This window comes from Zonotrichia albicollis, chromosome 7 (assembly GCF_047830755.1).
Source record: "Zonotrichia albicollis isolate bZonAlb1 chromosome 7, bZonAlb1.hap1, whole genome shotgun sequence".
Classification (NCBI taxonomy): domain Eukaryota; kingdom Metazoa; phylum Chordata; class Aves; order Passeriformes; family Passerellidae; genus Zonotrichia; species Zonotrichia albicollis.
The window spans coordinates 40158403-40172437 of NC_133825.1; the positions used below are offsets into that span (position 1 = coordinate 40158403).

General features: G+C 40.6%; 1 protein-coding gene across 3 annotated transcripts in view; it reads right to left on the reverse strand.

Moving 5' to 3' along the window:
• The window catches only part of SORCS1 (sortilin related VPS10 domain containing receptor 1), a 257781-nt gene that overhangs the window by 161742 nt on the left and 82004 nt on the right, over positions 1–14035 (reverse strand). The gene's annotated exons all lie outside the window — the stretch shown is intronic.

Sequence of the window (14035 nt, forward strand, 5' to 3'; positions counted from 1 at the left end):
GACATCCCAGAAAAAAAATATAAATATATTACTTAGCTTTCAGAGCATCTTTAAAGCTTCTTAAAACTAACAAAGAAAACATCAGAAGCAGGGAGGCCAGAGAAGTAACATTTTAGGAAGGGACAGGATGTGGGAGAACAGGATGAAAATGCCCAGTGGGATATCAAGGCATGCACATGATCACTGTCAAGTGCAGGCCAAATACACACGTAAATTAAGGCTCTGAGGAATCTGGGATGTTGCTGATTCACTCAGCATCCTCTACCCCTTCCTGGATGAATTTGAGCTCATTAGGTGCAGCTGGAAGAGATCAGCTCCTATAAGAAATAAATTGGGTGCCAAAATGAATGGAATTATGCAGGCAGATTTAGACCACGTGTGTACCTGCCAAACTGAGGTATGGCCTCTTTATAAAGTTTTCCAAATTAAGAAAAAGCCCACCACCAAAATCAGAGCCCCAGAGTTGCTAACACAGGTGTCAGTGGTCAATAGGGGGAATTTCTGCATAAGGGCAGATGGACAGGGTAGGGTTGGTACCATCCCATGCAAGGCATCACCTGCAGCCACTGAGAACAATGCTGGCAATAACCATGATTCCCCTTCTCCCCAATTTTCCATCAGTGAAAAGCTATTTTGCAGCCAGTAGAGGCTGACTCATCCCATCAGACAGTGAACTTCCAGACCTTAGAGAAGCTAATGCTGCCTTTCAGATTTCACTCTCACAACAGAGAAGACACAGCTTACTAGAACTTGCCTTTCCTCTGCTTTTTTCCTTTCTGACCAAGATTTTGACAGGTACTTTTGGAGTGGCTCGTTCTATCGTGAAGCTAGATTCAATTCTCTACATTATGTTCAACCAGAAGAAGTCAGAGAAGCCATGAAATTCTTTCAGAAAATTCAACTAAGAAGCCAATAATGCCCCACTGTGGGTTCAGGCCCACAACTTAAATAGGAGTAACTGATGTGTTTCATCACATTCTAAGCACCTGGGTCTTAAGAGTCAAGGTTGTTGCCACTTCTCTGAAAAGTATTTCAGAGCTGGAAGAGACAATCTGTTCAGCCTGCAAGCAATGAAGAGGCGAAGATCATCCAAAACCATCACTCCTTTAGTCTTCCATTCTTCCATTCTATAGTACACAGCGCGATACAAATGTACAACAGGACAAGTTTATGCAGGGGCCAGATTTTTTTCTTGACTACACAACGGAGCTTTCTGAAGTTTCCCCTTTTACTTTCTTTATTCATTGAAAGGATAAAGCAATGTTTAAAGAGCAATCAATAGAACTCAAGAACACTCTGTTCTCCAGCTGCTATATGAAGCTCCTTGCCCTAAAGGCTACACACAAGTGAAATTTTATGTCATTTACTACTATGCCACTTTCACTCTCCAACATGCAGAATGGCCAGTTCATTTAGAAGATAAAAAAGAGCTCGGTGAGTTTGACTTCATCACACAGTTAGATATCAAAATATAAAGAGGTGTAGGAGACAGAAACTGGATGGCTAAAGGCACAGAAAAACCTCTTCCTTCTCAAGCATTTATTCAGGTCTCTGAAGCTGAGAGAGGCCAAAAACCACCAGGTGCTTTGCCCATCCTCCTGGACACTAAAAGATTGTATCACTTCAAATGGTGGATACATTCTGAGAAATACAAATTAACCTCACATATACACCCACCAAGGGCTACTAAATACCTCCACTAAACACTTCTGGTATTTTAAAAAGTGGTGGAGGCAGAAAGTATAAGCTGAAAGGCTGCATCAAAACAGTAACATACATGGCTTGGCCTCGTTCTTACACCCTTGTCATCTCCACCTGCTGCAGGTTCACAGTGAAGATCCTGGATCAAGTGGATCCTTGGTTAAATCCAAAACACCCCTCAGTACAACTGCAGTGGATCTCCCTTGTTCAGAGATCAATTCTTAATGACTTGATGGAATTATTTATAATAAAAAAAGCCAGAGCAATAGACATTATAACAGGAGTAAATAGCATTCCCTCACACATTCCCTCAGTTAAATGAAACACACTTGGATTATGAATTTCGTTTGGGGGCAAATTGTAACATGCAGCTTCTCTGCATAAAAACCCTAGATCTTTCATTTTCTTCAAAACCAAACTGAAAACCACATTTTTTCCCCTTTTTTCTAGAGCACTGATCAGCATTTCAGAAGTTACTATGCATTAGAGATAATCCACAAATATAAATGAGGCTATTATATCCCTATACATGTTCTGTTCATGCAATTTCAATAGAAATTCTGCAAATTAACAAGCCCTGTTTACTCAGAGCTTTATTACATCTTCTTTCTAAACCAATTCACTCAGCATGTTTCTTTTGAAACAAAAAATAGCAACTGAATGTAGGAGAAGCCAACTGCCAAGCCCAGTGTTTTCATAATTATACTAATAGAGGGCCTGAGGAATGAATTTATACTTATTACAATACTGACCATTATTTTCTAATGGGACATAGATTGAATAGATTTTACAGCTACATTAACTCCATTTCCACCCACCTTTTCTGTTTATTTTGTGTTTTAATGATGTTAAAAAGCTAAGTGGTAATAGTAGCCATCAAAGTAATGTCAATAGTAAGGGGAAAAGCCTAACGAGGAGGGTGATGCTGTTTTTATATCACTGGACAGAAATAATTTCTGGAGCTTGTGGGAAGTGCTGTTTTTTGACTCAGCTCAGTCAATTAACACCAGCTTCTGCAAGCAGACGGGCTGAGTCCTCACACAGCCCTTCTCATCTTAACCATGTCTAATCCTCTTTGCTCCAAAAATCAGATTTCTACCCCATCTCTTACAGGTATTTGTCATCCTTTACCTATCCTGTGTAATCATATGGCCACCTTATTCCACCATTCACATCATCTTCCCTTTGTTATACCTCCCAAGTCACTATTCTAATAAACAGACACCAAACTTGGTTCAGTTGCAATTTTATGCATTTGCTGTATCCATGACCTAAAAAGAATGTTTCTGGTCTGTTTAATTTTATGCCTATTCTTTAATTCAAATCGACATTTCAGTCAGTCACTTTAATTTTTGCCCAGAAATCCCATTTTGGGAAGAGTTTTATTGAAATTTGTATGCTGTCTTAAAAATCTTTACATGCCAAGTCAGTATCTTAAACATTTCAAAGTTCTAATTTCTTCAAAATTTCAGCTCCTGTCTCCTTATAGAGCCATTGATCAGATCAATGCATTTCAGTCTTTTCACAGTGGGACATGAAGCCCAGTTTGTAGCCTATTACACACTGTCCAGTCCTTCTCCATGCTCTAAGTAGATATTTCATAGTCCTGTAAGTTCAGCCTTCAGCCCCTGTCCTACTATTATTCTTTGTTAAGCTGAAATACATTTTTTCAAGTGATCTCAGCTCACTAAGCCATCCATTTGCCCACTGTGACTACCTTGGGTCTCATTTTGATTCACTGCCTTACCTGTCTCAAAACTTGGAAATTATACCAGATTTATCACCAGACTAATGGCAAAGAGGCCCTACATCACTGCACCTACAGCTAACCTTCCTGAATGTCCTTAGAAATACCTTGCCAGGAGAGGATTCCTTGCACATGACTTCTGGTTCTCATGAATTTGCTGATTCTTGATTATGCCTAGCCAAATGTTTCACTATCAAACAGCCACAAACCCATACAGAGACAGAACTCCAATCTCCAAAGCCCAGCCAGTATCCTGTTCCCTGAATCATGCAGCTCTCTCATATCACAGTAAGTTCATTCATACTCCTGCTCTCTCAGATCACAAACTGGGCTGATTAACGCACAAAGAAACACTAAATAAGAAGTAGAATCCCTGTTCTGAATCCAGGGCCCTTTTGCTCCAATCAAACAAATTACTGTGTCGAGGAAGAAAAGTCAGGAGATTGAAAATAACTCCTTCAAGTCTCTCTTAAGGCAGCATTTGGCTTCCAAATGCTGTTGTGCATCATCTTAATAAAGCACTTAGGGAAATAAATCATAGGCTATTAAAACACTTGTGACATCACAGTTGCTTCTTTGAGTAACATCCACATCTTAAATTTACAATACATGTGTGCTGAGTAGCTGGTGGAGTGTAAAGAAAAAATTTTTAAAAAGAGTATTGGCTTCTTCCTTCTTTGGCTCCCTTACCAGAGATAAAGTCGACTGGGATTGTAATGTGCTTTTCTTACAAAAGAGTTAGCATTGTGAAAGCTGTTAACATACAGGGAGAGATTACAAAGAATAAGACCATTTACCTTTGAAAAGGGAACACTTAGAAGGAAAATTTACTGAGGTCTCTGGGTTTCTTTCTTACTACCTTCCCCGTGACTAGCCTCTAAATTTTATGCTGCCTTATAACAAGGGAGCACATCGAGCACTGGCAAGGAAGTGAAGAGAAATTATATTTCCACAATGCCTGTAGTCAGTGCACACTGCTCACAGCCAAAGGAGGCCAGAGTCCCTGCAAGCCACAGATGTGCTCACTGGAAAGGGCCAACAGTCTATAATTGAGATAACTTACATTTTTAAGTAGATAATAATGTCACATGGCAAGTCATCAAAGCTCATGTTTTGGGGCACAAGCTGATTGCTGCAGTAGTGCAAGAAGGAAAAGTTATCTCAAAGGTAGTAGGTTTCTTATTGGAAGTTTAACACTGCTAATAGCTGTCATTTATTGGGCATTGCTGGAGGCAGGCTAGGGAAAAAAATCAGAGTCCCTCTTGAAAACTCTAGCAAGGAAAATTCATTTTGAGGAAGAACTGTGCAAAACCTTCACATTCTTACCTACTCCACAGAATGGCATTGCTTTCACTTAGGCAGCCCCGCCATGGAGGAAAAGAAAGGCTCTAGTTCTGCCTCCCTCACCTCACAGAAAACAGAAGAACAGAGGAACTGAACAGTTACAAACACAATTAGGAAAAAAAAGCTCTTTTCATATCTTCATAAAGAAAAAAAATTTAATGTTGCTGCTACCTCTAGTGCTTTTCCCACCATTGGCATACAGTCTGAGATCATAAAACATCTGTGGTGTTTAAACCCCTTGGAAGGAGTTTAAAAGGAATGGATTTGGTTCTCATTTCTTATTCTTTTTCAGGGATTTGCCTCTGTTCAGGCAAAATCCAAATTAACAATATCACACATTGACCCAAAGATGACAATCCACCCTGCCTGCAAAGGCATACAAGAGTTTCTCATGGATCTCTTAGGCAGGGGAAGAGAAGATATCAGACATCTGGCTTAGTAAAGCATTGATCAAATCTCAGGCTTCAGCCTTGGATAGAGACTGTAGGTTTATGTACATTTCTCCACTCTCACTCTTCCAAGACTGGATTTTATTAACCAGTTTAATCCAAACCCTCGGCTCATGTATGTGGGCAGGTAACATAACCTCATTACCCACATGAAGTGTTGAAGGAGCTGGCCTAAAGCTGGATGTAGGAAGGCCAGGACCCAGAGCTGTCCTTCTCATTCCACAGCTCTAAACACTGGAGAAATAAAGGACACCAAAACTGTATGATTTTCAGCCTCCTAAATTGATCTTTTGGAGCTGACAATGTAAACACTTGAACTATCAGTAAGAAAACAGTGACTTGTTGGTAAAGCAGAATGGGAGCTTACAGCTGCCTAAAAATTCCTTTTATCTTGCCGTATTACAGAAGGGTAATTAGACAGTTGTTCTGGCCTCCTATTTCCCTTTCAGGTTATTTGAAAAAGGTTTTCTATTCAAATACAAAAAGCCAATGTTGGCGTGATTTTGACTGCATCCCTTTTACCCCAGAGGTTACAGGGCCCATCAGATTGGCAGCTGAGTGCTGTGCAGATTATAAAGCCAGCAGCTTAACAAAAATCTCTCCGCAGCTCAAGACAGGCAGTCAGGGCCTGCTGGGCCCTGACTATTAATAAGTGACAAGGAATCTGCCATCTCTTCAGTCTCTGTGTCCTTTCCACCCAGATTTTTTTCTCCCTAAATATATAGGAAATACACAGTTCCCCATTAACTCTGAGGGGGTGTCTCATTTGTTCCTGTTCTGCCATAGAATAGAGAGCATCTTTGTAGCATTACAACTGTGGAAGAGGAAAAACTCTCTAATTTTATCAAAAGTAAGCACTAACAGAAGTTCACTAAAAGAACTATTTGGGGTTTCTTTCTAATGCTGGACAAATAATCATACAAGCCAATGGCCAGCATTCAGCTGGTTTTCAGGAAAACGGGTCCAAGGTTCTGCTTGGCTTGACCCAGAGCGTTTGGTATGACAGAGGTACCTACAGGCTCAGTTCATTGAGGAATCTACTGCATTTTTACACCACTTCCATCCTATCCTGATTTAGCTTTACAGCTAAGATACTTCAAGCAATTAAGAAAGAAGCTCTAAGGAACTAAGTGTGAAGAGTCTGTGTTTGGGCTTTCCCATCTGTACAGCAACTGAAGCTATTCAACTCTCTCTTCACTGTGTGAAAAACCAGAGAGTGGGGCTTTCTCCTACCACAGAAAAGCTGAGATTCTGAGCAACCACCCAACTCCAGCAGCTCAGGCTTGAAGGAAAACCAGAAGAAAATTAATGGGAACACCTACACAGATATGTACATAGCCATAAAATGCAGCAGTAGAAGTACATTAGTAGAATGAACAACACTCTTTCTACAAAAAAATTTGCCTTGGAGAAAGAGACTGATATCTGATCTATCTCCTCATGAAGTCATTTAATGCACAATATATGTGGTGTTTCTGAATTTCGATTCCTTTTCAACTCAGCAACTCTTACAGATACTCCCACCTATCTAGACTGCAGAATCATTGAAAAGAGATTTTATCTTCACACCCAACTACACAGCACATACCACAATGGATGCTAGGGAAATTCACACAACTTCCTTGCAGAAGAAACTCATTTGGGGGATAGGGGAAAATGGGTGAAAATAAATGGCTTTTTACCTCCCACTGGCAAAGCACAGTATCAGTTCAGAGCACATTACAAGTGATGTTCATAATCAGGAGGATACATCTTCCTCTGCCTCTTAATGCATCTCACCAGTGAAATGACTTGGCATAATAGCAGCAGGGAGCTGCCAGCCAGGAGAGAGAAGTTCCTGAATTCCCCCATGCCTCCTCCTACATAAGGGGAACTCGAGCTGCAAATTAATTCCTTGCTCACCAGGAATTTAGTCTCCCCCAGGTTGTTCCTGTCACACAAGGACAAACTTTCCCAGTGCTGAGTACACACAGGCCCTCAAATGGTACCTCCCTAATGACAAGGGCAAAGTGACCCTTCCCTGCCCTAGCTGGCCCAGTGACCTGCACAACATCCACCAACAATTCTGTGCACGCACAGATCTCAGTCTCAACCAGCAGCTTCAGCCTTCCTCAAGGACTCAGTGCCTTCCTTCCATGAACCAAACAGCTCATGCCTTGATGTCCTACTTTGACACAAACCCCACTCCACAAGAACAGCAGCCACTGGCACAGGAACCACTGGCAGGATCACACTCAAAAGTGTGATCTACTTTGCTACCATTATTGAAGGAGCTAATTGATTAATTGTGAGCTTTATTTGTCCTTTTCCGTTTTGACCGATTATTTTTTGGTAAGTTAGAGAAATCAGAAAAAAAAAGATAGTTCCAAGCAAGCCACTATGTTTCAGGGTAAATGACAGTCAGTTTATGCCGCACAACAAACATACAATTGATACATATTTAAATATACAATTTTACAGCACATCTTTCCCAGACGCTTCACTAAGTCCTCCAAGAAAGACCTAATGACATCTGCCTGGCTCTTTCTGCAGTAACAATAAGCTTTGACTGTTTGCCTGGATAATTCCTGAGGTTCAGATGCAAAAATATTTGGCACCTGGATCTGAAAACCTTAGAGTCAGATCTCAAGCTTGTAAAATGCTTTCAACTGAAGTATCTCCCTGTTAACTCAAGCTCAGCCCCAAATATATTATTTTATTTTGGTGATTAGAAGTGGATATACTCCTCTGAAGAGATGAGTACAATTTTACCCACCCAGCTCTGCAAAATGACTGCATGGAGCTATGACAAATGGAAATACCAGAACACAAAGGGTGTTTTACTTTCTGTTTATGAACTGGTGAGTACTGTGTGGTTTGTCTTTCCCCCTAGACATCAGCTCCAGTCTAGCTTGTCTGCAGTTATTACACAGCCACAGCAAACTGATGAAGTCTGTGGACCAGAACCAGAGATACTTCTGTTATGTTTTACCAACATCATTTGAGCAAACAGGTACAGCCTAGGAAACAGATATGGAAGTTCATCATCTAATTTGCAGAGTAAAAATGACAAGGTACGTGGAAACACTGTATGCCTTTTAAGTGGCATGAATGTGGTGCATTTGTTATTTACAGTATATTGCTAATGTATGTCAGCATTAATATTCATTATCTTGATTTACATGTTTCTTTCATGCAGAAAATGGATTTGGATTCCTTCTGATATACTTGATAACACTCCTACATTTCATGACTGGCTGCAACAGAGAACAAATTTTTAATAGGCTTAATAAATTTACATCATCATTAGTGCTGAATACTTTATCCTCACAAACCAGGGAGTGAGAAGCACATCACTAAATCCTCAACTGAATCTGATCCTTCATAATATCAGGATATGACTCTTCAAGATAAACCAAGGCAGAATTTACATGAGATTGATTAGATACACATGATACGCCACCACAAAATGCAATGGTTTTACTGGCCCTTATTCTTTAGGGAATGCAAAATTGGTAAAATTAAAAAAAAACCCTTATGTTTCCTGCTAAACTAAACATCTGCTGTGGGTTGTTTCCTAGGTAGGTCTTTTGGGGGGGTTTTGGGTGCATGCTTTTTTTTTTTTATTGGTTGGTAGTTGCCCCTCTCCACCCTTCACCTTTATTGGAGCTGGTTTTGATAACAAAAAGAACACCCAAGGAAACTTTGGCCGCCAAGCAGAAGAGTTGACTGTGCTAGAAGTTTTTATTAGGGTAAAATGAGCCCTCTTAGGTACAAAAATTGGTCACTCTATAAAGTGTTGGGTCCCATGGGGTCCTGATGGCTGAACAGTGTTCCCACACACAGGAGAGAGGCTGCACCGAGCTCCACACTCAGGGCACAAAGACCCACGTTCCCAGCTCCCTTGCAGTGCAGGCAGATCTCCCACTGTGATCAAACCACAAAAAGCTACTGCTTCCTACATGAACAGCTGAGTGTGCAAACCCATTCTTCCCTCTCCCAAAAACCCTCCAGCATCCGTACACAGACCAGCCAGAGGCTCCTACGTTTGCAGGGGAGAAAATGAAAAAAGGATTAAACCAAAGACACAAGGAAATGTCATTGTTACAATGTCACTAAAGGCCCATGGGAGATAATGTAGCAGCATTTATCAAGCTCTGATATTCATTTAAGAAAAGTGACTTACACTGGGCAGCTGGGACACCGTATTTATAGATAAAAGCCTTTCAAATAGTTCTTTTCAAGTTCCTTTTTCCCACAAAACTGCTGGCTAAAATGTGCTTAATGAGACTTTCCTTCCCCTTGCTTTTTCAGTTCCTCTCATATGTATTTTCTTCTCCTACCTCCTACTTCAGCTAAAAGACCCTAATCTGCTGTTGCAGAGCACACGGTGTCACTAAGCCACACATTGTGACCTTATTAGTGTGGCTTAGCAGGTAGAAAATAAATGCGAGTTGAAAACAGTCAATCTGCAAAACAGAAGTAAAGAACCTGCATAAAAGGACCAGGAGGAAGGATGCAATACCAGACATAACCTAGAAATTCCCTATAAAGCAAATACAGACAAGCTTTCAAGTCTCCTGTTCCAAAAACTCTCTAGCCCAGAGAAGAAAATATCCACAAACACATTGCCAGTTCTGGGTGGCTGTTATAATTTTCATCTGCAGAGAGGGAAAGGAGCCAGGAAACTGAATGCAGGAACATCCACACACCTGTAGTATTTCTAGCCACAGGGCTGGGGTCAACTCTGACTCTTCTCTGGATTACAATCCAAGTTCCCTTCTTAAAAGGACAGAGTTGCAGCATGGTGTGCAGTGGTGGTGGTGGAAGGAATGGATAAGTAAATTGATGGAGGAGTTAAAATAGCAGCTCGAGGTGAAATAAAAAGGCCATGCAAAAGCTAGAAACAGAGCTAGAAACAGATCCATTTTTAGCTTTCCAAGAATAAAAAAGAAAAATAGCAACTATAAACAACCCCCGCTTTACATATGGAAAATTAAATCTAGATCTACATGAGACATAAGTATTTTTCAGTATCCTTCAGATTTCTTTATGGCATTTGTGCTGAAGCTTCCTTAATGCAGAAACTAGAAGCAGTGAAGGGCAGGTTGGAAGTGATAATCACTCCTGAACTGGGGAGTTCAGAGCTCAGGCAAAATGTTGGAGTGCCAAGTTTATCATCAGTAGCTTTCAGAACTAACACAGCAACAGATTATGATTTAAAATATTCTCATACCAAGCAAACTCTACATATTCCTAATTTCTGTCTGAAAAGGAAAGTTTAATTACTGTTATTTTTATACAACGTTCCAGGAAATGTCTCATTTCTGACTAAATACAGAGCAGTAAGAAGGCAAAGAGGTAAATGGCAGCACTCATGCCTTGAGAGCCTCTCAAGGTCCTGAGGGAAAGTGTCACTCATGCACATCTTTCCAGAGCATCATATTTACACAAACAGGAAAAGATTAGTCCTCCCACAGCTGTCTACAGCTCATGGATACCGTGCACACAATTCTGACATTTTTATTTATTTGAAATGCAAGCTTATCTTACTCCACTGGTAAAAACATCTTCTCCTAACTCTCACAGCTTAATCCTCCTTTTGATCTGAGAGATATCTATGAGAGGAAGAGAAATAAATCCAATACACTCAGTTAATTGCTCAGTGACAGACAATCTTTCCTTCTCCATTTTCTTTCTCTTTTATAAAAAGAAGAACCAAAAGTAAATAAAAAGTTCTCAACTAAAATTGTGGGAAAAGTCTGCTGAGAGGATAACGGTATAATTAAAGTCAGGCCCAGCCTGATGCAAAATTTCATTTATCAAGTACAGCAGCAGCAGCTCACTTGCCATCCAAAGCTCAGTGCACAGAGCCTTAACAATCTAGAAGATTGTACAGATTCTTCCTGTCTCTTTTCTCTTACTGTATTTCATCCCTTCATGTCTGTCACCAGTAGCCTTTTAACTCATCAGTAGTTTTAGAAGGATGATCTCCACCCATTAGTGCTGCAGCCAGCTACAGTAAACTTGCTGAGAAATAAAAAAATGCAATCCTAGCAGGAAGGAAAGTGTTTATAAAGAGGATGGATTCATATCCTGTAGGCAATGGCATAGTTGGGTTATAGGTGGTTACAGTCCCATCAGTAAGAGTGCTTAAATCACCCAAACACACTTTGGAATGACAGATGTGCTTATAACCAGCTATTGCACAGAGTACTCGTGTCAGTAACATGCTTCTACTGCCCCTCATCACTCATCAACCTTTGGAGAGTGCACTCAGCACAGGAGGCAGAAGTGGGGTTTCCTTGCCATGTATTCAAGACAGATTCCTCTTCAGTTGAGGGTACCTGCAGAAATATCATTTCCCTCTATCCTTCAGAATCAGAATTCTTGATATCAGATAGCAAACCAGACATGAGATGATGTTCTCTTCCATTCCCCAGAATGAAATCCAGAGGCATGAAATAAATTGCAAGATATGTTTCACCCCTTCTCTCAAACCTATTTTTGTTCTATCCTTTTCAAAGAAGCTGGGAGATTTAAATTAACATGTCACTTAATCAGCCAGGAGGAGCAACAGCTAATAATCTCTTTGAGGTACACAGAATAATAAGATATGCCCACCTTGCCATTTCTTTCCATCACATTAGGAACAGAGAAGCTGTCCTGGGATCTTCATAGGTGTATTTACCAGTGATCTGAAGGCATGGCTGCATGGTGAGGGGGGTTTTAACAGCCGAGCCAGACTCAGGACAGAGCACAATGAACCAGCAGGGGCTTACTTAAGGTAACAGGAGAGAGGAAAATCCAAGGAAGTGAACTGGCAGCTTCCAGAGCAGCTATGAGCACTTAAGGGCCAACCACAAATAATGGAGCACTGCAAAGACAAGTGGATTGTTTGTGGTTCTCCAGCATTTCCCAGTTCAAAGCATTTCCCAGGGATTCTGGATGGCTGGCCATACAAATGCAGTCAAATCCTGCTAAGTGACATGTGCCAAGTGAAGCTGAGGGGTTCCAAGTAAGACAAGTGATTCCTCAAATAATTTATGGAGTTCCTTGTTCTAAGATGTCACAGGTACTAAAAATTCTAACACACTCCAAAAGATATTGAGAAGGTCAGCTCATGGAATATTAATCCTCTGGTATATACTAAAACAAAAAGAAAATTATTCAGCTCCTCATACACCTTACCCTGCAGGCTGAGGGTGACTTAAACGTTAAGAAAGAATGCTAGTATAATACTAGAAGGAAGGTCAGTTATGATAATCAGTTTCTATAGTCTTGGTGCCAGCCTGTTTGGCACATGCGTGAGCTTTGGACATCATGTGGGAGCTGCACACATCCTCAGCTCTGAGCCTCCCTGGACCTGCAAAGCAGCTGCACAGCTCCTCATATCTCCGTCCAAGTCCTGCTTTCTCCCCTTGGCCCTCTCCTGCTCTGCTTGCCAGAGGTAGCAGGGACATAAATGACTAATGAATGTTTTCCCCAATTAATATTTTGACATCTGGTAGTCTTAGAAGCAGACCAGAAGAGAGCAGGCATAGAAATTGGGAAGAATAAACAGGAAAAGCAGAGAGATTTTATCCCTGTTCCTTGCCACTGGCTGATGTACTCTTGAGGAAGATCATACAAGAATCAAGAAACTGTAAAATTCCAGAATTAGAATCAAGCTAATTTTATGGAATACTAAGATCAGGAGTGTGTAATTTCTGGTGCTAAACACATTGAGAATTATTTTTCATAAAATACTCTGATTTTTACTTTGCATCAGACAGTTTTTAGTAACAGAATTCCAGAGCAGAGGAAACCATCATGCTATTTTTATGTTGTTAATCACATTCTGAGATTACGACTGAGGTCAGGAAAAGTGCCCTGCACTCACTCTAGGACTGCAACACTGCTGGGGTCCCAGCTCTCTGTTACATCCTCCAGGGACAGCCACACAGCCCCTCCCTCCTTAATCAGGGCAAAATTTTGTGCCATTGTGGAATGCTCCACAGAAACCAGAAACAGAAAAGAGCACAAGGCCATCAGCACAGTTTTTGCTGCATTCATACATCTCATCAGGAGCTGTGCCTTCCACTCTGATGTGGCTGTCCTAGTTTCAGTCAGAAAATAGTTCCTCAACACAATCCTGCATGACAGAAGCAGATCTTCAGCACTGTCAGCAATGGGGAAGGAGGTGCCTGTGCATTCTGAAATTCAGTGACTGACAAAGAGAGATGAGTACTTCTCATGGTGAAATCACTTAGGGTAGTCAGAGAAAATGAAAATGTTTTTCATATTTTTGAATATTCTTTTTCAAAACCACTGAAAAATTAAACAATCTAGCACATACTTCCTGCAGGAAAACACTGCCAAAGCCACAGTCCTGAAAGACCCTTTAGGTGTGCACACATCATAGTAAAGACAAAGGAATAGAAAGCCATGGCAGCAAGGTGTATGAAAAGAAGAGACTGATTAACCCCCCATAACAGTATGAAAAACCATTTATTCAACCCCACAAAATACTAATATTTTTGAGCATTCCTGTTACTGCTCAGAATAAATCCCAGAAGCTGTGTTTCTTCAGGTTTTAGTCTGTTTGGTTTTAGTTTTATTTTTTCAGACCAGTGGGTGAAGCAATAGCCCGAGTTCAGAATGTACTTCATGCCAATTCCCTCCTCTCATTTTATTAAAATCCACTTAACTCCTAAGCAAAAAGTTTATTTGTTCTACTTCTGTTCCAAAACTCTCCCTTACAAAAGAAAACCCCTTTCCTTCATAAGTTTATTAAAACAAGTTCATTCTCACAAGAGATTTTAGTTTTAAATAC